At 42.9% G+C, this 23,389-nt stretch overlaps 1 protein-coding gene across 2 annotated transcripts in view; it reads left to right on the top strand.

Annotated features, from left to right (window-relative positions):
* Positions 1–23,389, top strand: part of TMEM207 (transmembrane protein 207) — a 51,690-nt gene that overhangs the window by 2,919 nt on the left and 25,382 nt on the right. The gene's annotated exons all lie outside the window — the stretch shown is intronic.

A 23,389-nucleotide genomic window follows, 5' to 3' on the forward strand; every position in this document is an offset into this window, starting at 1 on the left:
AACGTGTGTGTGCAATAGATGTAAATATATAATAGATTTTATAATATAGCATAAAATGTAACATTGAACATCCAAGGATTTTGAACTGAAGTAAACAACACAAAGAAGGGCAGCGCAGACAAAAGTAGGTGACAGGCAATGACGCACATGGGTTTTCTATGGAAATTTGACTTCTGAGCCTAGAAAAAGCAATCTAAAAATTTGAAAACAAAATTCAAAATGTGGGGCTTTTTAAATATATGGCAAAATGACCTTCAACAGACTGAAAAGCTGGGCCAGAGCTAACAAAATGAATTTCAAAAGGAAGAAATGTAGGGCACTACACTTGGACAGCAAAAATGAAATGCACAGATATAGATAGCATGAGTGACACCTGGCTTGACAACAATACATACTAAAAGGATAGGAGTCTTAGTGGAGCACAGGTTGAACATGAGCCAATAGTGTGATGCAGCAGTTAACAAAGCCAGTGTGGTTTTATGCTGCTTCAATAGAAGTACTGTATAGTGTCTAAATCAAGGGAAATAATAGTGCCATTCTATTCTGCTTTGGTCAGGCCTCACTTGGAATATTGTGTCCAGTTCTGGGCACCACAATTCAAAGAGGATGTGGATAAGGTGGAGCATGTCCAGTGTGTGTGTGTTGTTGTTGTCTTCAAGCCATTTATGATTTATGATGATCCTAAGGTGAACCTATCATGGGGTTTTCTTGGCAAGATTTGTTCAGAGGAGGTTTGCTGTTGTCTTCCTCTGAGGCTGAGAGCATGTGACTTGCCCAAGGGCACCTAGTGGGCTTTATGGCTGAGCTGGAAGTCAAACCCTGGTCTTCAGAGTTGTAGTCCAACACTCAAACCAATACCCCATGCTGGCTAGAGGATGGTGACCAAAACAACGAAAGGTCTGGAAACCATTCCCTGTGAGGATCAGAGGAAGGAAAAGGCCAATAAAATTGTCTCAAGGCATCTTAAGGACTAACAATTTCCTGTTGCACAAACTTTTTGGGGATGCATTAAGTGCTGCCTGCAAGTGACAGGTGTGTTTTTCTATATGGATCCTAGAAGAGGGCCACAAAATTTGCAAAGTGCAGCCAGTGACAGTTCTATCTAATGCTTTAACACATACAAGGTATACAAGAGAGTAAGATAAGGTTCAGGGATCATGAGACTCCCATGCCGAAACAGTTGCACTGGCTCTGGGCCCATTTCTGAGTAGAATTCAAGGTGCTGGTTTTGACATTTAAAGCCATGTACTACTCTATCTATCTATCTATCTATCTATCTATCTATCTATATGACAGTCAAAAAATTGGAAGGTTGGCAGTTCGAGGCCTGGGTGCTGCATGATGGAGTGAGCTCCCATGACCAGTCCCAGCTTCTGCCAACCTAGCAGTTCGAAAGCTTGCAAATGCAAGTAGATAAATAGGTAACACTTCTCAGTGGAAAGGTAACAGCGTTCGGTGTAGTCATACTGGCCACATGACTACCAGAGAAGTCATCGGACAATGCTGGCTTTTCAGCTTAGTTATGGAGAGGAGCCCTGCCCTTACAGTAGGTTATGAATAGACATTCGTGTCAAGGGACTACCTTTACCTTTACTATATTATACTGAAAGATTGTATTTCCTTCTGCAAGTCAGTATGAGCTTTAGGATCTCAAGGTGGGCTTTCCCTCAGTCCTACCACCTTCACAGGCCTGTTTGATGAGGATGGGAAACAGGGCTTTCCCAGTGGCTGCTCCCAGATTGGGGAACTCCTTGCCACTGGGGGTCCGCTTGGCTCCCTTCCTCTTTCCGCCAGCAGGTTGACACATTCTCATTTAGACAGGCTTCTGGTGTGTGATTTTTTTTTCTTATACAGTGTTTGTTTGTATACGTGTGTGTGTGTGTGTGTGTGTGTGTGTGTGTGTGTATTTGGTGTGCTGTTTTTAAAGCCTTAATGTTTTTAATTTTTAAAAAAATGGTTTTAACTATGCTGTTGTTTTTAACTGTTGTGTATTAATACTGACATTATTTAATTACTTTTAACAGTCATAATGTATGTTTTAGTTGTATCCTTTTTAAATTATTGCAAGCCACCTTGAATCCCATTTTGGGAGAAAGACAGGATGTAAATCCAGTAAGTAAACAAAATAAAAAGCTATGTGTGGCTGCAAATAATTCAGAGAAACTGCCTTCTTGGGCACCATTTTAATTAGCAGCAACATCATTGTGTTGTTGTTGTGTATCCATGTCCATTGAATTCAAAATGAAGGCAATTAAGTGTCTATGTATGAAAATCTGCAGCAATTCCTGTTATGCACTTACATGTAGATTACCTCTCAGTCTCCAAGGCCTAAATGACTGGAGCTTTGGGTTCTTTGTGGTTCAGATGCTACCTAAGAATCTAGAAATCAGGGAGCGACCATCAGATAATGTGGCACCTTCCAGGCAGCGTTGCCAACAAGCCTCAAAGATATTCCCTGGAATGTTTTTCCAAAATCTCCAGAATTCCCCAATATTTACTGGAATATTCAGTCAAAATCCCCGGAAAGAAATTAATTAAATTCCTCAGATTCCAAGGAATTCCCCGGAAATAGGTAATGCTACTTCCAGGCAGGGTCACTGTTTTGTAATTATGCCATTATGGTTTAATCTGTGGATATTTCCTTCAGATGGTTTGTTAGTCCGTTTGGAATTGCTCCCAGAAGTGCTCCAGCCAGGCCTTGTGTTATGAAAGAGGAGGAAGAAGAGGAGGAGGAGGGAAGGAGAGAGAGAGGGAAAGAAAGAGAGAGAAAGAGGGAGAGGGAGAGAAGAATGGGAGGGGGGAGGGAGGGAGGGAGGGAGGGGAAGGAGGGAGGGAGGGAGGGAGGGAGGAAGGGAGGAAGGAAGGAAGGAAGGAAGAAATCGGGGGAGGGGAGAGAGGAGGACAGAAGGAAGAGGAGGAGAAGGGAGAGGGAAGGAGGAGAAAAGGAGAGAGAGAGAGGGAAGGAAGGAAGGCTAGGGAGAGAGGGAGAGCAGGAGAAGGAAGGAAGGAGATAGAGGAGGGCAGGAGGAAGAGTGGGAGAAGGGAGAGGGAGGGAGGGAAGGAAGGAAAGAAGGAAAGAAAGAAAGAAAGAAAGAAAGAGGAGGGTGGGAGGGAGGGAGGGAAAGTGGGAGAAAGGAGAGAGAGGTGGAAGAAAGGAAAGAAGGGAGGAAGGCTAGGGAGAAAGAGAAAGGAGGGGGGGAAGAAGAAGGAGAAGGAAAGAAGGAGGGAGGGAGCGCTTGCATTGCACCTGCACCTGAGGCTGTCATCTACATCTTTTCTTGTCCCCAAGAAATTTTACAAATTGCAATATTGTTGCAGTACCAATTACAGCAAGATACAGTTGAAGCGTGCAAAAGAACAACATCAAAACAGAATTAAACTACCAACATTGAAATACCATTTAATACGCACAGTTAAAAATTAGAAAAACGGGTGTTTGCTGTTCTTCAAGGCCCAGTTAAAACAACCAGAACAGTGCCAGACCCCGATTGAAAGCTCTTGCTTTAAAACAATGGGCAGCAGCTTCAGTGCTGGAGATCAATGCTTTGCTCCTTGAATCACAAGAGAGGTCAAAAATGACCCATGCACCCCCAATATAAAATATCTGGTTCTAAAAATAGGTTTTTGTTTGTTTTTAATATATTAGAAGGGAACGTGGTTGGAAACAACCTGAAAGTGTAGAACAAAAGCAACAAGAAGTTGAAGCTGACTTGATGCAAAACAACAACCACAACATCTTTAAAGGCTGAGAGTTCTCTGGATTGCATGGACCCACAGAAAGACAAACAAAGGGGTCCCAGAGCAAAACAAGACTGAACTCTCTTACGAAGCCAGCTTCACTAAACTGAGGCTGTTGTAATGTTGGGAATAGTTTGATTCCATTTTAATGTGGGTTTGTTTGTTTTTTTGTATACTTTTAGCTGTGCTGTTCTTTTTAAACTTGTAAGCCACCTTGAGACTCAATTTTGCAGAAAGGCAGGGTGTTGTCAGTGTTATTGATGCAGCATTCTGAAATCCAAAATATTCCAAAATCCAAAATTTTGGATGGCTGAGATAGTGACACCTTTGCTTTCTGGCAGTCCAGTGGACACAGACTTTGTTTCATGCACAAAAATATTAAAAATATTGTCTATAAAGTTACCTTCAGAAGAGTGTAGCGCAATGGTTTGGGCATTGCACTAGGACACTGGGAGACCAGGCTTCCAATCTCTGCTCAGCCATGGAAACCCACTGGGTGAACTTAGACAAGTCATACTCTCTCAGCCTCAGAGGATGGCAATGGCAAACCTCCTTCTGACGAAACCTGCCACGAAAATCCTATCATAGGTTTGCCTTAGGGGAAATGACTTGAAGTCACGCAGCAACAACAAGAAGAACAACAAAACTGCATATAAGGTGCATACAAAATATAAATGAGTTTCATGTTTAAACCTGGAACCCATCTCCAAAATATCTCTGTATGTATTTGCAAATATTCCAAAATCCACCACCCCCAAAACCCTCCAAAATCCAAAACACTTCTGGTCCCAGGCATTTTGGATAAGGGAGACTCAACCTGTAATAATATGAAATGACACTACTCATTGGAAAAATGGAAATGCTTTATAAAGTGGAAGGTAATCGGAAATAAAAGGAAGACTGCATGTGAAGTAGATTGATTCCATCCCAGCAACTGCCCTGAGTTTGCAAGACCTGAGCTGTGCATAAGTTGTGTGTGTGTGTGTGTGTGTCTCCTGGAGGTCATTCATTCATAGAGATGCCACACGTCAAAGTCAACTGGACAGCAAGAATAATAATGCACCCTTAGAGCAACACTTTGTCCACTCCTGAATTGCAAAACCTTTTCATCCCCAGTCAAAGCAACGCAGGCAGAATCAACTCTTTAAAAACACAATATTTGACCCCTCCATGAAACTCTGATGGGGTGGAGGTGAGAGGAGGGGTGGTTACTACAGTAACTCCTGTTTCTGTAAGGTCACATCACAGGTGCAATGGCTCCCTCTCCTGTTCAAATCCTGGTTTCCACTTTTAGATACTGTTGTTATTGTGCACTTGTGGACATAGAAGCATAGGTTCCTAGAGCTGGAAGGGGTCCCCAGAGGCCATCAAGTCCAATTCCCTGCTCAATGGAGGAAATCCAGCTAGAGCATCCTCAGCTGGGAGCTGTCTAGCTTTTTTTTTTTTTTTTTTTTTTTTAAGATGGTCAGAGAAAGAGATCCTCACCACTTTTCTCTGGTAAATTGTTTCCCTTGTTGAACAGCTCTTACCATCAAGAAGTTCCATCTCGTACTCTGTTGTTGCTGTGTGGCTTCATGGGGTTTTCGTGGCAAAATTTGTTCCGAAGTGGTTTGCCATTGCCTTCCCCTGAGGCTGAGAGAGTGCAATTTGCCCAAAGTTACCCAAGCAGTTTTATGGCCAAGCTGGGAATAGAACCCTCCAGAATCATAGCCCAATAAACAAAGCATTATCCCATGCAGGCTAAAAAAAATTGGCTTCTTTGATACAGCTTCATACGGCTGGCTCATTTTCAATTTATGATTAGCAATAATCCCAAACTTCTTTCCCCATTTATTTATATTTACATATACATATACATATACATATACATATATATATATATATATATATATATATATACCTGCCTTTCTCTGGACATGGGACCCAAGGCGGCTTATCCCTGCTGAGCATGTATGGTGTGATGTAGTGGCTAGAGCTCAGCTGGACTCTGCTGGACAATTCATATGCTTTCAGGGGCTGCATTAACTATCAATTCCTCCCCAGGAGCAACAAACAAACAAAGAACAGGTATTTGTACACAAGTGGTATGCAAAGGATCTCTTTTAGCAACCTTGCAGAATTCATCACTCTCTTCTTGGCAAAGAAGGCAATAGCAAATGAATATTTTCTCCATCCCTACTCTGCATAGGCTGAGAATCTTTCCCTTTCCTATGGGTTTCAGGGCTGAATCCTGGCTTTAAAAGAAAAGGGAAGACAAAAGCAACTTTCTTGTCTGCTATTTAGTGGCTTCTTCCATCCCTCCACCAAGGGAGGTCATAGCCAGAGAGAGCTCTCCATTTGCAAGAGATCTCCTTCTTCGTGCAAAAAGTGTCCATGAGCAGCGAATTTTGCATAGAAACAGAGAGAACAGTGAGAACTTTTGCCCTTGGCAAGCAACTGAATGCCCACAGATGATTTCTGCCATGCCAGAAGACTAATTGCAGTGGGGGTTTCGGAGGCATGCACCAGCAAGTCTCTGAACATTAACTGATTACACTCCTGGGTGGGCAGATTGAAACTATCTCTAAAAACTGTGTCCCCCCCCCCCAGTGCCAAGCTCAATAAAAGACTTAAGAGTGGCAGAGGGAAGAAGTTGTAAGCGATTCCTCCTGGGATCTCCTGGTTCCATTTCAATTATCCGGACCCATTAATGGTGTCTGTATGTGTGTGTCTCTCTCTGTGTGTGTCGTGGGGTGTTATTCTCTTCTGAACTGGCCTCATTAGATGAATTCCCCCCATAGCTCAGAAAAGGGCAAGGTACTGATTAAAAAAATAAAATAAAAATGAGGATGCATAAGCCCCTGACTCTGCACATGATAAATGGTGTCACAGATTAACATTTGCTAGGCTGACAACCAGGAAACCTCCAAAATAGAACTAAACTGTTACCAAAGATGTGTTCTGTAATTACCGCCCCTTCCCACCATTTCTCCCTCCTGAGCGAAAGGATGGATGTAGCAGCCTGTGCTGGAGTGTGTTTATATACACACGTAACTTTTTTTATTAGGGAAAGGGATTGCTCAAGGAAAAGAGAAAATGTAAAGACCCTTTAGCAGGAGGGTGAGAAGGTTGCAAGATCCCTGGAGACTGCTTAAAATTAAGGCGCTATGGCAAACCCACATGTACACACTGGTGCTTTAGCACTGTCTGCTTGTTTTGTTGTTGTGTGCCAACTTGAAGTTGTTTCCATTTTATGACGACCCTAACGGAAACCTGTCATCGGGTTTTCTTGGCAAATTTCAGAGGGGGTTTGCCACTGCCATCTTCTCTGAGGCTGAGAGAGTGTGACTCACCCAAGGTCACTCAGTGGATTTACATGGCCAAGCCAGGATTTGAACTTTAGTTTCCAGAGTCCTAGTCCAACGCTCAAACCACTATACAACACTGGCTTATTTATCACCCTCAAAAACTGTAGGGGTGTGCACTCTTTGTTTTATCATCAATGTGTGTGCGAGCACACACATGAATGCATTTTGTGCATAGAACCAAGCAGCTAGCACTAAGACTTGGAATGGCAGCCTTGAAGGAACAAGATCCTCAGTTGTAAAGTTATATCAGTGAATACAAAATCTATGCCATAGTATTTCTTGTAGCACCTTTGAGACTAAGGAGCTTGTCGCTTGGTGTTCGAAATCAGCTCCAGCCTCCTGGGCTGCAGCTGGAATGCGGGAGGGAGCTGGAGATTATCGCACACTAAATCACCACCCACTAAAAAGTGCTGGCAGAGCAGGGCTGGGACCCGCGCTGATGGCGGCTGGCAATTTGGCAGCAATTTATTGTGTGATAATCACTGCCTCCATCCCACATCCCGGCTTAAGTCCGGGAGGCTGGAGCCGATTTAAAATGCCAAGCGATAAGCTCCTAACTGGAAGAAAGAAGTTGGTAGCATCAGCTTTTGTAGACTTGAGCCTACTTTCTCAGATGCATGGATTAGAAAGAAGCTGGTAGCATAAGCTTTCATATGTTCACTGCATGCATCTGTGGAAGTAGGCTCAAGTCTACAGAGGCTCATGCCACCAACTTCTGTCTTTCAGTTAGTCTCAAGGGTGTTACCACTTCCTTTTGCATACTGATTTTCCAGCCTAACACGGCTATGTCTCTAAATAGTATTTCTGATTTTTGCATATGTTTTTGAAAGACGGAAAGTGAACAGAGCAGACAGGAAAAGTATCAACTCATTGGAAGTATGGGTCTATTCTATAGATACTTTGGACTGTCAAAAAAGACAAATAGATCTTAGAGCAAATCAAACTTGAACTTTCACTAGAAGCCAACTAAACTGAGTCTGTTGTACCTTGGATGTATCATGAGCCAAAATGTCCTAGTCTCTGGAGCAGCAGAAAATAAGCTTGTTCCTTCCTCTACATGAGATAACTTCAGATATTTAAGGATGGCTATCATATCATATTAGTTGCCATGGAACCCTGGGATTTGTACTTTGAATTTGAATTTATCATTCTTTCCCAGTGAGGTCTGGTGCCTCCCCAAACTATACATCCCTCTGGTTTCCATAGGATGCTTCCATGGCTATTAAAATTGAATCGCAGTGCTATAAGTGTATAGTGTGAAAGGTCCCAGGGTGGGTTGGAGATCTCTCATTCAGAAGATTAAGCTGAAGCCAACTTGAAGGGACGTGACAAGGAGAAACACATTTTAAAATAGATCCTCCTAATCCAGAAATTGCCTAGGAAAATTATGGAATTATTGCCCTCCCAATTCTTTAAACCTTTGACAGATTCCACAGGTAAGAGGAACAGAATATTTGTCATCTCATAGCTCTGCATTACTTTATTTTATTTTTAAATCTCTATCTCCTCTTCCCCACCTCCTCCCCTTTGTCAGCAATCTCTTCTTCTTGCAACATTGTCATCCATTTTCCACAGGGTTTTTTTTTTTTGGACTACAGCTCCCAAAATCCTCTAGCCAAAACACCTTTTGAAGGAGTGGTTGCCTGTGAAGAAAGACTCCCCTGGGATTCTGCAGGGGAACATGGGACAGTGGGTGAGCTTGCAGTTGCATCATTCTCATGAGAACAGAAGGCTTTGGCTAAAGTGGCCTTGTGTATCATTCTACATGGCTCTTCCACAAAACCTATGGTTCCTTTCGTCAATGCTGGATTTCAGATTGCTCCTTAGGGCAGAATCATACAATCAGAATGGATTGCAAGGATCAGGAATCCGCCTAATCTAATGAAAGGATGCTCCTCCACCACCAAGCAGCTCCTGCACCCAGGAAGTTATTCCTAATATTTAATCCCTCCCCCTTTCATAGAATCATTGGATCGTAGAGTTGGAAGAGACCCCAAGAACCATCCAATCCAACCCCTTTCTGCCATACAGGAAGACATTAAAAAGTCCTCCCTGTGACAGATGGCCATCTGTTTGACAACCTCCAAAGAAGGAGACTCCACCACTTTCTGAAGTTTATCACAGGAAGGAGATTAAGAGTTTACTGCCATTAATGTAGTCACAAAGAAGCATTAACATGCATCTTTTTACTTTCGGGATTTCAGCGACAATGCATTTCCGATATCACTTTATTGCACATGATAATTATTCACACAATTACTCACCATTTCTACTTCATTTGCGGGATGCTTTAAATGTGCTTTAATCCCTCTTTAATGTCGCCATCAATCTCAGTGTAATAAACTTTTCTGAGGCAGCATCTTTTACAGCCCTTGCCCCCAGAAGGTTCTTCCTAATGTTTATGTGAAATCCCTTTTCATATAGCTTGAATCCATGACTCGGTGTCTTCATCTTTGGAGCAACAGAAAACAAGCTTGCTCCTTCCTCAATATGACAGCCTTCCAAATATTTAAACATGGCTATCAGATCATCTTTAACCTTCTATTCCCCAGGCTAAATATACCCAGCTCTTCTCCAGAATTCAAATTCCTTCCATCATGTTTAAAAAGAAATGTGTGAGTTTCTCAACATTACAGTTAGCATGGGAAGTGTTTGCATGGGAAGACAGATAGTTGTGATACATAACCACAGTGCAGCCGTCTTTTTTCAGATCCAATGCATGAAGCTTGTTATTTCTAGATGGTTACAATTTTGGTAGCCTTCAGTTGTGAAATATCATAAGCTGTCATCTATCAAACACTAATTGCTACATATCTTCCAACCTTTCACAAATGAAAACTGGGACACAGGTGACCATGCAACATCAGAATGTGGTCAAGATGGCAAATGTTATTAACAAGGAAGAACACACTATGAGAGGCTGCAGCAGTTTACTTTTTATATACAGTAAAGGACACAATTCTACCTCTTCCCCCCCGACATCCCTCCCCTGAATTAACTCCATACAAACTACTTTCACTTTTGCACTCAGTTTGCAGGAATTAAAGTAACATGAGGGAGAAAGATGGAGGAGCAGAGAGAAAGTGGGACATTTGAAAAGCTGCTGGAAATGTGGGATGACAGAGGATTAATCGGGACTGTCCCTGCAAAATCGGGACAGTTACAGGGTATTATTGCACCTTAATGTACCAGGCCCTTTCAAACTATCAGAGTCTTCATAGAACAGAGTTGGAAGGGACTACAGAGGCCTTGAAATCTAACCCCCTCCCAAACCACCATGGAGGAATCCATAATTAAAGCACACCTACAAAATAGCCATGATCTAAACTCTGTTAAAGACCTGAGAAGTTGATCAGTCCACCTTCTTTCAAGGCAGTCCTTTCCACTGTTAAACAGTTCTTACAGTCAAGAGATTCTTCCCAAATAATGTTTAGCCTGACTCTCCTTTCTTGTAATTTCAATCTATTCATTCATGCTCTATTCTTGGGAACAGAGGAAAACAATCTCACACAACTTCTACATAACATTCCTTCAAATATTTCAAGATGGCTGTCATGTCATCTCCCAGTCTTCTCTTCTACGTGCTAAAGATGCTGAACCTCCCTAAGCCATTCCTGCTAGAGTTTGGTTTCCAGACCTGTCACCACCTTGGTTGCCTTCCTCTGGACCCATTTGACCTTGTCAATATCTTTCTTGAGGTGTACTGGTCAAGGTTGGACATAGAACTCCATATGAAATTTGACCAAGCCAAAATAGATCTTTTTTTATTATTTTTTGTCTTTTGACCTCTTTATGCAGCCTAGAATTGTATTGGCCTTTTTGGTTATTGCATCACACCGCATTGACTCAGGTTTACCTTGTGGTCTAGCCAGACCCCTATATCCTTTTCATATGGACTGTTTCCAATGCTTATCTGCACTGGCCATGATACTCTGGCAGCAACCCTGTGTATTCTGGCCCTGCACCTGCCCTGACCTCCCCCTGTTACCTTGGCATCTATTTCTGCTCTGTGGCAGCTGTCTGCATGGGTGTCCTTCCAAGACCCCTTGGCACTTCCAACCACCACCATGGGCCACTTGCTTCTGAGATCAGAACAATATGCCCAGCAAAAATCACATGGCTAGTCACCTTATTCTGATCTTAGGCAGTTTACAGACCGCCCTTTTGGGGCGGCCTGTTCCCGCCCCTTTCCCCTCCGGACCGGAGCCTCAGCTACCACAGCAGCAGCCTCTGAGGCCCTGATCTGCCGCTTTCCAGGCTGCGGGGAAGCGGCAAAAGGCCACTTACCCGCGGCCTGGAAAGGGGTATCCTTGGGGCTTCATGCTCCAAGGATACCCGGCGGTGGTGGGGACAAACAGAAAGGGACCACTTGGCCCCTTTCTGCTTTGCATTGCTGCCGCAGCTGTCTAAAGGCTGCGCCCAGTGACGCAAAGCTGGAAGGAGCTTCGTTTTGGAGCTCCTCCTGGCGCTGTGGAAAGGGCGCCCCAGACGCCCTCATGTGGCACCAGCACCGCACCACTCCATTAGGAGGCAGCACAGTCATGAAATGCAAATGGCGGCACCCATGTGTATAGGGTGCTGCCATTTTGTACATACTAGGGTTAGGGCATCCGGAAGGGACGCCCTTTCTTAACCCTAGTATGTACCTAGTACGTACTTTTTGCCCATGTGTAACGGGCCTTAGAAAGAGTGACCCAAAGTGGTGATGAATGAACTGGATAGCTCAGTGGGGCACCCATGCAGACAGTAGCTGGGGCATGGAAATGGAGAGGTCTGGATCTTCCTAGAAGATTCAGATCAACAGGTAATTTTTTAAAATTTGCATTAAGGCTGTTAACCCCCGGTTCTGGTACAGAACATGCAATTCATCATCCAGACTGTCCACACCAGAATTGGGGTTTGGAATTTGCATCATCCAAACAGGACAGGTGGAGTCTCCTCCTTTGTAGGTTTTCAAACAAAGCTGTATGGGCATCTGCCACAGGGAATACTTGGATTGTGTCTTCCTGCATGGGGTTGGACTGGATGACCAATGGGATCACTTCCAACTCTAGGCTTCTATGATTCTAGGACAATACCAGAACAGGGGTTGGGGGAATGGGCCTTTTGGTCCGTGCAAAAAAGACCCAAATCATGTGTCTCCTATCTTTATATTTTTGCATATGATTTTCCCTACATGAATGTAATACCTTACATTCATTCCTATTGACATTCACTCTGTTAAGTTATGGTCTAATTCTGCAATCTGTTCAGGCCAACTTGAATCTCAGCCTGTCCCCTTCTACTCTGTAAGGAGGCATATATACTTATGGCACATCTATGTACCCAGACTGCCCAGTGCACAAAGGGAAGCCTGAAGTTTGTTGTGCCTAGCGATGGAGAATTTATCTCTTGTGAGCAGAACAGAAGTTGGACTTGCTCCTGAGATGAAGACTCTCTTGGGGATGATCTTTAAATCTCATATCTGCCTTTGACTTTTGATGAGAGGGAGCAGACCCACAGTCTCCTCCAAGACCAGGATGAGTGCACACATTTATGTGAGTCAATGGGATCAGCCCTTTTGCTGTTTTCCTGTCTCCAGTCCTGGATTACAGTTGTCTCCCTCTTCAGGGTGACCAGATGTCCTAACTGCAAAGGAGTACAATTCACCACAAAATGTAGGATATTCAAGAAAAATGTAGGGAATTGCAAAATAAAAGCTAAAAACAGTAATACAAATGTAAATTCAAGCTTTTTACTGATGCTCAAAATGGAGGACATTTTGAAATTCCTCTTGGACGGAAGGTTGAAATGTAGGACATGGCCGGGGAAAGGAGGGTATCCGGTCACCCTGCTCCCTCTTTTCTCATGCCTTGCTCTGCATGTCTGATTATAATGTATCTTGGGGGGGGGGGGGTTGACCTCAACTAAGGTCTCCCCGAACACTTCCAAATGATTTCTCTCGACTCAAAACGTTCTGGTTGCCGTTGGTGTGGGTTTCTTCTTCCTGCTGCAATCTGTAGCTGCCAAATTAATGTTAAAAACTAAACTGATAAATGATGCTCTGGGGAGTTAAAAAAATTAGAAAGGAAGGGAAAAAGCAAAAGACTCCAGCTGAGATTAATTTTCAGTGTCCTTTCTTGAGGAGGGTTTGTAGGATGTGCTCAGCATTACAGAGAGATGCCAAAATAGGCGCTTAAAGAAAAGAAGCCAAATCATGCATTAAAATATGTCTTGTCTCTCCCCCCCCCCCCCCACTACCACTCTCTCCTAAAGTAGGAATTGTTTCTTGTACTTGATCATTAAGGGTGATAGCTTGGGGCAGCCAAGATGAGGGCATGGGCACTGCCAATTCCATCACTCAGTCTAAATGGTTGACTGCCAGTCTTAATTCTGATTGAGTTCCTGTTTGGATACAGGAGTGCACTAGGGGGGTGCAGGGAGTTCAGACCACGTCAAGGTGACACCCTTAAGAGGGTGACACCACTGCTCCTCAAACATTTGCCTTTGGGAAAAAAAGGGGCTGTGACATTTGCCTGTGTCCCTTTAAAATGCTGAAAAGATGGAGTGAGTGGGACAAAGCTGAGTGGGAGGAGATTTTTTTTAAATTAAAAATTAAAATTTATTTTTTTAAAAAAATTAAAATTTAAAATTTAATTTTTAGATTTTTAAAATAAAAAATCTTTTAAAAGTCTTTAAAAAACATCACATCTTACCAATTTTTCACTTTAACCCCATATAACTATGTGCATGTAAATACATTTAGGCTGTGTGCATGATATTGTAATTCAAAGGTGTGATTTTCATTTTTGTTGTTGTTGCTGTGTGCCTTCAAGTCACTGTCAACTCATGGCAACACTAAGGTGAACCTAATATGGGGTTTTCTGCAGCTGAGAGGGTGAGACTCACCTGAGGTCACCCAGAAGGTTTCCATGGCCAAGTGTGGATTTGAACCCAGATCTCCAGAGTTCTTGTCCTATGCTCAAACCACTACACCACACTAGAATCATAGAATCATAGAGTTGGAAGAGACCACAAGGGCCATCCAGTCCAACCCCCTGCCATGCAGGAAATCACAATCAAAGCATCCCCCGACAGATGGCCATCCAGCCTCTGCTTGAAGACCTCCAAGGAAGGAGACTCCACTACACTCCGAGGAAGTTTGTTCCACTGTCGAACAGCCCTTACTCTCAGGAAGTTCCTCCTAATGTTGAGGTGGAATCTTTTTTCCTGTAGTTTGCATCCATTGCTCCAGGTCCTAGTCTCTGGAGCAGCAGAAAACAAGCTTGCTCCCTCCTCAATATGACATCCCTTTAAATATTTGAACAGGGCTATCATATCACCTCTTAACCTTCTCTTCTCCAGGCTAAACATCCCCAGCTCCCTGAGTCGTTCCTCATAGGGCAAGGTTTCTAGATGTTTATTTCCCAACTATCACTGTTACATTCAGTGATATATGGGAATTACAATTTATGAGCAACACTAGTACAGAGAACCTTACTAAGCATTCTGTATGGTGTGATATGAGAGAATGTCAATGGCGGTAGGATGAATTACCACACCAGGTGATGCCAACCCTAGTGAAACCACTGCTTGGATGGCTGACAACATTAATGTACCCACGAAACCAACTCATGGATGCTTTGAGTATTCATATATTTTGGAGTGCCTCCACCTGTATTTCCCTGCGTCAGGTCTTTTGAAAGGGACCCCCCTCCCCCCTTGTGTCCTTCCAATGGAATCAATGCACTGTAGAGCAATATGGGAGCAGGGTCTTCTCTGCTATGGCACCTCATTTCTGGAATGCCTTCTCCTTGGAATCAATGTTCGCACTGATGTTGATTTCAGTCTGTGGACATTAAAGCCTAACTGATTTATTATTGTTTTTTAATGAGCACATGTTTTCAAACTATGTTAAGCTTTAAAGTCTGTTAACAATATGCAAAGGGATTGTGCAGCACCTTTCAGACTAACTGTGTGAAAGAAGTTGTAATGTGAGCTTTTTTAGATGTAGATATACTTCCTAAAGATGCCTTGTTGACCTTGTTAGATGCTTTGTTGTTGTTGTGTTTAATTCATTTTTATATTGATCAAACTGTTTTTCATCTGGAAATGTTTTAAATTGTTTGCCTTGTACAATGCCTTGAGATTTTGTGATAAAAGGTGGGATAGAAGTGTTTTAATGAAATAAATAATATTGTAAAATTAACAAGGCACTGCCAGTAGAAAAGAATAGGGGAAAACAAAATGGTTCCCAACTGAGAAAGGGGTCAGGAAAGGTTACATACTATCACCCTATTTGATGAAATTTTATGCAGAAAATTTCATATGCAGAGCAGGTTCAAACTCAGAGGTAGGATGAGTGAAGATCGGCGGAAGAAACATTAACAACCTAAGATATGCAGAGAACACAATATTATTAGCAGAAACCAACAAGGACCCCGAGCAATTACTGAAAAAGCAAGAGTCATCAAGTCTGGCACCCTTCAAGGCAATATTCCACTGCTGAAAAGCTCTTACTTTCAGGAAGTTCTTCCTAATGTTTAGGTGGAACTTTTCTTGTAGCTTCAACCCATTGCTCCATGTCCTAATCTGTGGAGCAGCAGAAAACAAGCTTGCTCCCTCCTCAGTATGACATCCCTTCAAGTATTTAAACAGGGTTATCATATCTTATCACCTCTTCTCCAGGCTAAACAGACCCAGCTCCCTAAACCTCTCCTCATAGGGCTTGGTGGTTTCCAGACCTTTCACCATTTGTTTGCCATCCTCTGTACATGATCCATCTTGTGCACATCCTTTCCGAATAGTGGTGCCACGAAATGGACACAATATTCCAGGTGAGGCCTGACCAAAGCAGAATAGAGTGGTACTACGACTTCCCTTGATCTAGACCCTGCACTCCTATTGATGCAGCCTAGAATCACTTTGGCTTTGGGATGGGGGCAGGTTCATATGAAAAGGTTCAGTTTTTTGATCACTTGAAACCAAGCCTTCTGCATGAATTTTCCCGAAGCATCTGGAAACAGGATGCAGGATTAGACCCATCAAACTTGCGGCCCATTTTTACGCTGTAAGGAACTGGGAATATTCGGTTTCTGCCCCCCCCCCCCGAATCCCTCCGGAAGCAAGTGCTGACTACCAATCGGTATTTTAACCCTGAATGCCCTCTTGGAGAAATCAGGTTAAAATGAAGGTGCCTTGCTGTCAATCAAATTTAGTTCCGCGTTCGTTTCCTGCACTCATTGGGCAATCGGGAGTGTGCTTCCTCCCTCCTTTTTTTAAAAAAAAAACCAGGCGCCACTATGCACATATTTTGTCAAATTTAAAAACCTCCTCTGTGTGTGTGTGTGTGTTGTGGGTATTTGGGTCAGTGCAGGTTATGATCTTCCCTTGGCCCCGTTTCCAACCCCAAAATGCAAGCTAATGCCCTCTCTGCATCCTGCATCCTCCCTCCTTGCCACCCCAGAATGCCTCATACACATGTAATAATAATAATAATAATAATAATAATAATAATAATAAATTCATCACCTCAGAATGCCAGAAAAGGATGCCATGCATTCTTTGCTTTCCCTCAGCTACCCCTGAATTCCTTAGAGACAGTAACAAAAGCATTCTGTATCAATTTGCCAAATTGGAAAGAGAAACGTTGTAACATTTGCATTGTAGCATTTGCAAAGGAAAAAAGCCTCATTCAAAGTGCCCTTTGCAGCATTTCCTTAATGCAAAAAACATGTGCATAGTTTGTCAAAAATAATTAAAAAAAAAAAAGAGAGAGAGAGAGAGAAAGCTGCCTGGTGCGAGCTCTGTCCTGTGGCCTCCCTCTGACCTGCCCTGAACTGACCCTTCATCCTGCTCCTTCCTTCTCCTCCTCCTGCTCCATTACAGAATGCCCTCCATGGCTCCCTTCTTCCCCCGTGGCTCCTTCATCCTCCTCCTCCTCCATCTCCATCACTCTTGGCACCCTTTTGCCAGTTCCCCCCTCTGCCCTCCCTCTGACGCCCTTTGCATCCCCTGTCAGCCACCCCGATTTCCCTTTTTTGCATCCTTCCTCCAGCTCCTTCCTCCTCCTCCTTCTCCAATGAAAGGGAGGGAATGCTCTGCCCACTGCCCTCCCTCTGACCTAAATCCCTCCCCTGAACTTGCCCCGATCATGATCGGGGACAAGTTCATATTCGCCGAACCTGGGTTTTTCCAAAAGAGACGGTTTTTACCCCGATTCCAAATGACCCGCACTAAGAGGCATTTGCCCCGAAATGGTTGTGCATGCCTCACATTCAATTGTGAGAGATTCGGGGCAAATATGAACTTGACATGGATAATTCAGTTCCTGATCCAGGGTAAAAGGTAGTCTGAATGGTCCCTTGATCAGATCCAGCCACCAAGTTCATCTTACACTCCCTGGACCAGTAGCAAAGGGAACATCGCTTGTCTTGACCTTGCAATAACTAAAAGGTAAAGGATGAGGCCCATAGTGGTTATTACTGGCATGGCAGGATTGGGTCCCTGGTTGCACTCAAGCACCTCTTCATTTGTGATTCTCTCAAAAGCTCTAATTGCTTATTTACATTAAACCTCCAAGGCCTCTAATGAGTTGAGCTAATTTAGATCCAGCAGAAATAGTGTGCCTAAAATCTATTAGGTGGATTGTGAAGGCAATTTGAGCTTGAAATGGCAGGTGCTAAAATGTTGGGGTTGGCAGGGGCACCATCTGTAGAAATCACAGGCTCTCCCCGCTCCCTTTGTGCCCATGCCACCCCAGCAGAGCAGGCTGAGGACTCCACTGCTAGGAGCACAGTGAATTGGCTCAAAGAGAGCTCTACAAGGTGCTGAACCAGCTCCCACAAAAAACAGGATTGACACTTTTGAATAGTTTTTTTTTTAAGTTCACACTGAAACTCAGAGCAGATTCACTTTCCAACTGACTTGGAAGCCACCCAGGGATGTAGCTATAGGGAAGGCAAAGCAAGTCCATTGCCCCACATGAGAATTCTGCCTCCCAAAAAATGGTTCTTCATTCCCCAAATTTCTAGCATTGCAGAGAGTTAGTCAATGAAAATAATTCATACCTAGAACCCTTATATTTGCTGTGTTTGCATTCCCTTGGTATCACTTTGCTTGGCCCCCTTTTTTTGGGAGAGGAACAGGAGATGCCTAAACTGCATTTCTGAATGTTCAACTGAAGTTTTATGTACCTGCAATGCAAGAAATTGAGGTATTGTAGGAACATTTCATGCGGACAGATAATTCTTATGTGGGCAATTTTGTTCCTACCCTCCACAGTTAATTTCCAGAAGTCACCCATCTTCCTTGGCTTCTTTGGAAAGTAATGCTGTGGTCCTTTCAAAAAACTGAATCCCATTTGCTGTTGTTAACTGCCTTCAAGTTGACTCATGGAGGCCCTATGGATGAGACATCTCCAAAAACCTCTATCCTGCACTGCTCTGCTCAAGTCCTGTAGGTTCAGGCCACTGGCTTCTACAGAGTCTTCCTCTCTTTGTCCTGCCTTCTATCTTTCCTAGCATTATTGTATTTTCTAATGAGTCCTGCCGTCTCATGATGGGGCCAAAGCATGACAGCCTCAACCAAGTTACAGTACAGACTGACCAAAAGTGCTGATGTCAGGGTGGAGTAGGGGCATGGCAACCACATGCCACATATCCTGACTCTGCCCCCAAAACGGTGTAATGCTGCTTGCCCAACCAGATAGCAGGCAGCATCACAACATTTCAGCGGTGCAGAGTTTGTACATGCTGCACTGAAAAAACACGGAAGAGCCACGGCGGCAGAAAAGGCAGCTTTTTTCCACTCCAAAAAAGGAGTGGCATTTTACCACTTCTTTTGGGTCTGGAAAAATACCCAGTGTGAGTTTGTTGCCACCCCAATCTGGCACTCAAAGAAGTGGCAGTAAGCTGCCCCTTACCTGTCTGTTTTGCCCCTTAGTCATCTTGGTTTCCAGGGAGAATTCAGTCTTGATCTGTTCTAGAACCAATTTATTTGACTTCTTGGCTATACATGGTATTCATAGCACTCTTCTCCAGCACCACCTCTCAAATGAATTAATTTTCTTTCTACCAGCTTTCTTCACTGTTCAGCTTTCACATATATACATGGTGGTGGGGAATATGATGTACTGGACTATCCTTACTTTGGTGTTCAGAGTTATATCCTCGTACTTTAGGATCTTGTCCAGTTCTTTCATAGCTTCCCTTCCCATTCCTAGCTTTCTTCTGATTTCTTGACTTCAATCTCCATTCTGATCAATGATTGATCCAAGGTATGGGAAATCTTTAACTATTTCAATGTCATTGTTTTCTAGACTGAATGTATGTAAGTCCTCCATGGTCATTATTTTTCTTTTATAGATGTTTAATATTAAACTTGCCTTTGCACTTCCTTCTTTGACTTTGTTTAGTAATTGTTCCAAGTCTTCATTGTTTTCAGCTAGCAGTGGTGTATTTAAATCTTTTATTCCAAGTCTCGTCAAGTCTCAAGTCTCAGCTGTCATGTCTTGAATCTAAGTCCTTGCAAGATACTTTCAAGTCAAATCTCAGGTCTCTACCTTTAACTCTCAAGTCAAGTTTCAAATCTTTGTAAGATACTTTCAAGTCATGTCTCAAGTCTCATGTCTGGGAGCCATCTTTAACAGAAAAAGAGGTGGTGGTGTACCTGGGGCATGGTGCAGTATGTATATGTAGAAAATCAAGAAAGTGCAAAAAGCTGGAGGATAGACTGGATCCTTCTAAAGTTCTTTTATTTCCTAGGAACAGTAGCAGACAAGACTTGAGCACAGGGACTGCAAATGTGTTAGGCAATGAGCTACTGAGATCTACTTGGCAGCCTTTCCCTGCTGCATATTGGAGAAGCCTTGACAACCAGTTTTAAAGGGATTGTCCTCCTGCCTCAAGCAGCCAACTGCCTAACACATTTGCTATCCTTTTCCCTTCTGAGAAACAAATATGCTCTGAGCTCTGGAGGCAAGTCTTGTCTGTTGCTGCTTGTAGGAAAAAAGAACTTTAGAAGGATCCAGCCTATCATCCTATTTTGCAGCAAAGACAGGTTGCTGCTTCTAGCCCTGCTTAAATACTTAAAGGGATGCCATACTGAGGAGGGAGCAAGCTTGTTTTCTGCTGCTCCAGAGACTAGGACCTGGAACAATGGATGCAAGCTCCAGGAACAGAGATTCCACCTCAACATTTGGAGGAACTTCCTGACAGTAAGGGCTGTTCGACAGTGGAACAAACTCCTTCCTCGGAGTGTAGTGGAGTCTCCCTCCTTGGAGGTCTTTAAACAGAGGCTGGATGGCCATCTATTGGAGATGCTTTGCTTGAGAGTTCCTGCATGGCAGGAGGTTGGAGTGGATGGCCCTTGTGGTCTCTTCCACTCTATGATTCTATGAATATCAAGTCAGTAACCAAAATAAAATAAAAAAATACAAGTCAGAAGTCAAGGCAATACGTCATTTATGTGGAGTCAAGTCCAAGTCAAGTCATTGAAGGAACTTAAATTCAACTTAAGTCTAAGTTAATCTACTCAATTCTGTATCACTGGTAGCTAGTAGTATGGTGTCACTTGTCCATATCTCTGAGTAAGCATATTTAAGTTTAGATTAAGTTCATACTATAACCTGGAGTGGATTTGCTGTCCTCCCGACATTGGAGCCACCAGCTGCTAGCACACCAGAGAGGTAAATACACACACTGAAACAATAAAATGTTCAAACTGGAAAGAAAAAAGAAAAGCCTTAGATGATTCATTTGCTCCATTTCCTACAATGCTGTTGAAATAAATTTTGAGAGTTAGCATCTCATATCCTGAATCACACGTGTTCCCAGTGCTATTTACAGAGCAGCTGGGGCACTATCCCATTTATTATTCATCCTTTTATTTTTATTTTATTTTTTTAAAAATTTCTCAATTTCCTCGCTCATCCATCTCAAGAGTGGCTTATGCTAACACAGAAACACTTAAGGAAATGCTAATGTCAGGAGCAAAGTAAAACCCATTTCAGAAAACAATTAAACTAGAAGAGCGGTAATTAAAAAAAGATACAGAAATTCAATGGAACAGCAGGTTTTAAACCCAGATTGAGATAGAGACTAATCCTATAACTAACTGCAGGCTGGCTCAAAGGTTTTAGGAGGTGTGCTAACTGGTAAGTGCTATTCACCTGCAGGAGCAGAGAGTCTTAAAGCCCAAAAGTATTGATTGATTGATTTGATTTGATTTGATTTGATTTGATTTGATTTATATTCCTGACATGGACCTAAAATGGCTTCCAACAAAGATAAAAAAAGGTGTGCATCTGAAAAACTAAGTTGGCATCCTGCTGTTTTATCCACTTGCAAGTCCCCTTCTACATGCTAGTTGTACTTTTCTGGCCAATGTGTACACATTCCTCAACTGTCTAGTTTGGCAGGGATGGTCCTGATTAATCCTCTCTACTCCCACTGTTTTCAGCTGCCTTTAAAATATCCTGGGGGCTGTACAGATGAGAAAAAAGGGCCAACCGCACGGCAACGATCTGCTCCAAAAAGGAGCTGTGAAATGCAGCTTCTTTCTGTGCGGCTGCCAAGGAGCATTTAGAACCCTGGAGAGGCGCGATGACATCTCTTGTGCGCTGCACCATTTGGACGTAAGCACACAAAGGATGTCATTGGTGTACGTGCCATCTGAATATGTGTGTGGACAAAATGGCAGCGGGAGAACGTGGAGCATGCAGACGCTCTGTCCTCCTGAGCTCTAATTTTGGCCCCATGCCACCGTAAAGCAGCAGTCCATAGAGGGCCCTGGTTTCTTTCTTTGCTTTCCATTTTCCCCCTTTTCCCTCAGCCTATTTCAACTGCTGCAGACTGAGTTCAATGTGCAAAAGCAGTTTTCACTCCATTAACTCAGCAGCACGGAGAGGAGAGGATGGGCAGAAACTTCCCTTCCCAGTAGGCTCATGCAAAAGCAAACTGTTGCAGCCTCTCCTAGCTTATTTATTCTTCCATATTCATAACATTTGCCATCCCTACCACACTCTGATGTTCCTTGGCTACACATGTCCTAGTTTTCATCTGTGAAATTTTGGAGGGTATAGGTGCAATGGCCATCTTCAATTCACAACTGTATAATGAATAAACAAAGGAATAAATAGAGTTCTGCAACTCCAGCTGTTACACATGTGTTAGTTCATTTTTGTTGGGTTAGAGCTATTCACCAGTGCTTTCAGCATCCCCCTGGGTTCAGTCGGATTGCAGAAATGGTAAGCATATTTGTGCACATGCAGATGGTTGCACAATGTCAGTATTTAGAGGAAGGGTGAAGTAACCTGAATGTACATGAAAGCATATGTTGTAGGGCCGCAGCCCTAATGAAGAAGTAAAGCAAAAGAGAAAAAAACTGTCCCATTGAGACAATGTAAAAGCATATATATATATATATATATATCAGTAGAAATAAAAATATAGCACACAGACCTTATAGTTCAATTATCCTTCTGCATCACATACTAATGCCCTATTTGTTCAGTCTCTATGCAGAAAATATCATAATGTACTTGCTATTGGCTCTCTTTTTTTCTCTTCCAAATTTGACAGCTATAAATTCTCTGGATAATTTCATTTTATTTCACTCCCCTCCCACAAAATAGCCATCTTTGTCTGTTCGTGCAAATAATAAATGCTTTCCCATCACTGGCCATTAACCCTTGGCAAACAAAGGGCCAAAGGCATTTCAGTCTTTGGAGCAGCAGAAAACAAGCTTGCTTCATCCTCAATATAGCATCCCTTCCAATATCTAAACATGACTATCATGTCACCTTTTAACCTTCTCTTCCCCAGGGTAAACCTGCCCAGCTCCCTAAGTTGTCCCTCATAGGGCACGGCTTCCATGTGACCAATATGCATTAGAAGTGCCCAATGTGCCTGAAAGGTGTACGATGGCCATCAGAGCATTCTTGATGGTGTTTGGATCACATCATGTTGTCAATTCACCACGAGGATTTCATGGCATCTCGTATGAAATATATAAGAAAAATAGACTGTTGTGCAGAATCTCACCCAGTATTTTTCTTTTGTGTGCAAACCTTCTTGAAATGGAAGTGAGTTAGATACTCTTTTTCCATTTTCGGTGGGCAAACTGGGATGTGTTCATAAAATGCAACCTAACTGTGAAGGAATTATGATACTGTCCAAATTACTCATTAGTAGAATAGATCAGATTGGCAAAAAGAAGATAGAGATGCATTGAATTACCTGCTAAATATGGATGGAAGCAATCAAGAAGCAACAGCAACAAAGAATGAAAAACAAAGGGGGACTAGCCACCTGTTTTTCTGCCAT

The sequence above is a fragment of the Sceloporus undulatus genome, chromosome 3, assembly GCF_019175285.1.
Source record: "Sceloporus undulatus isolate JIND9_A2432 ecotype Alabama chromosome 3, SceUnd_v1.1, whole genome shotgun sequence".
Taxonomy (NCBI): Eukaryota; Metazoa; Chordata; class Lepidosauria; order Squamata; family Phrynosomatidae; genus Sceloporus; species Sceloporus undulatus.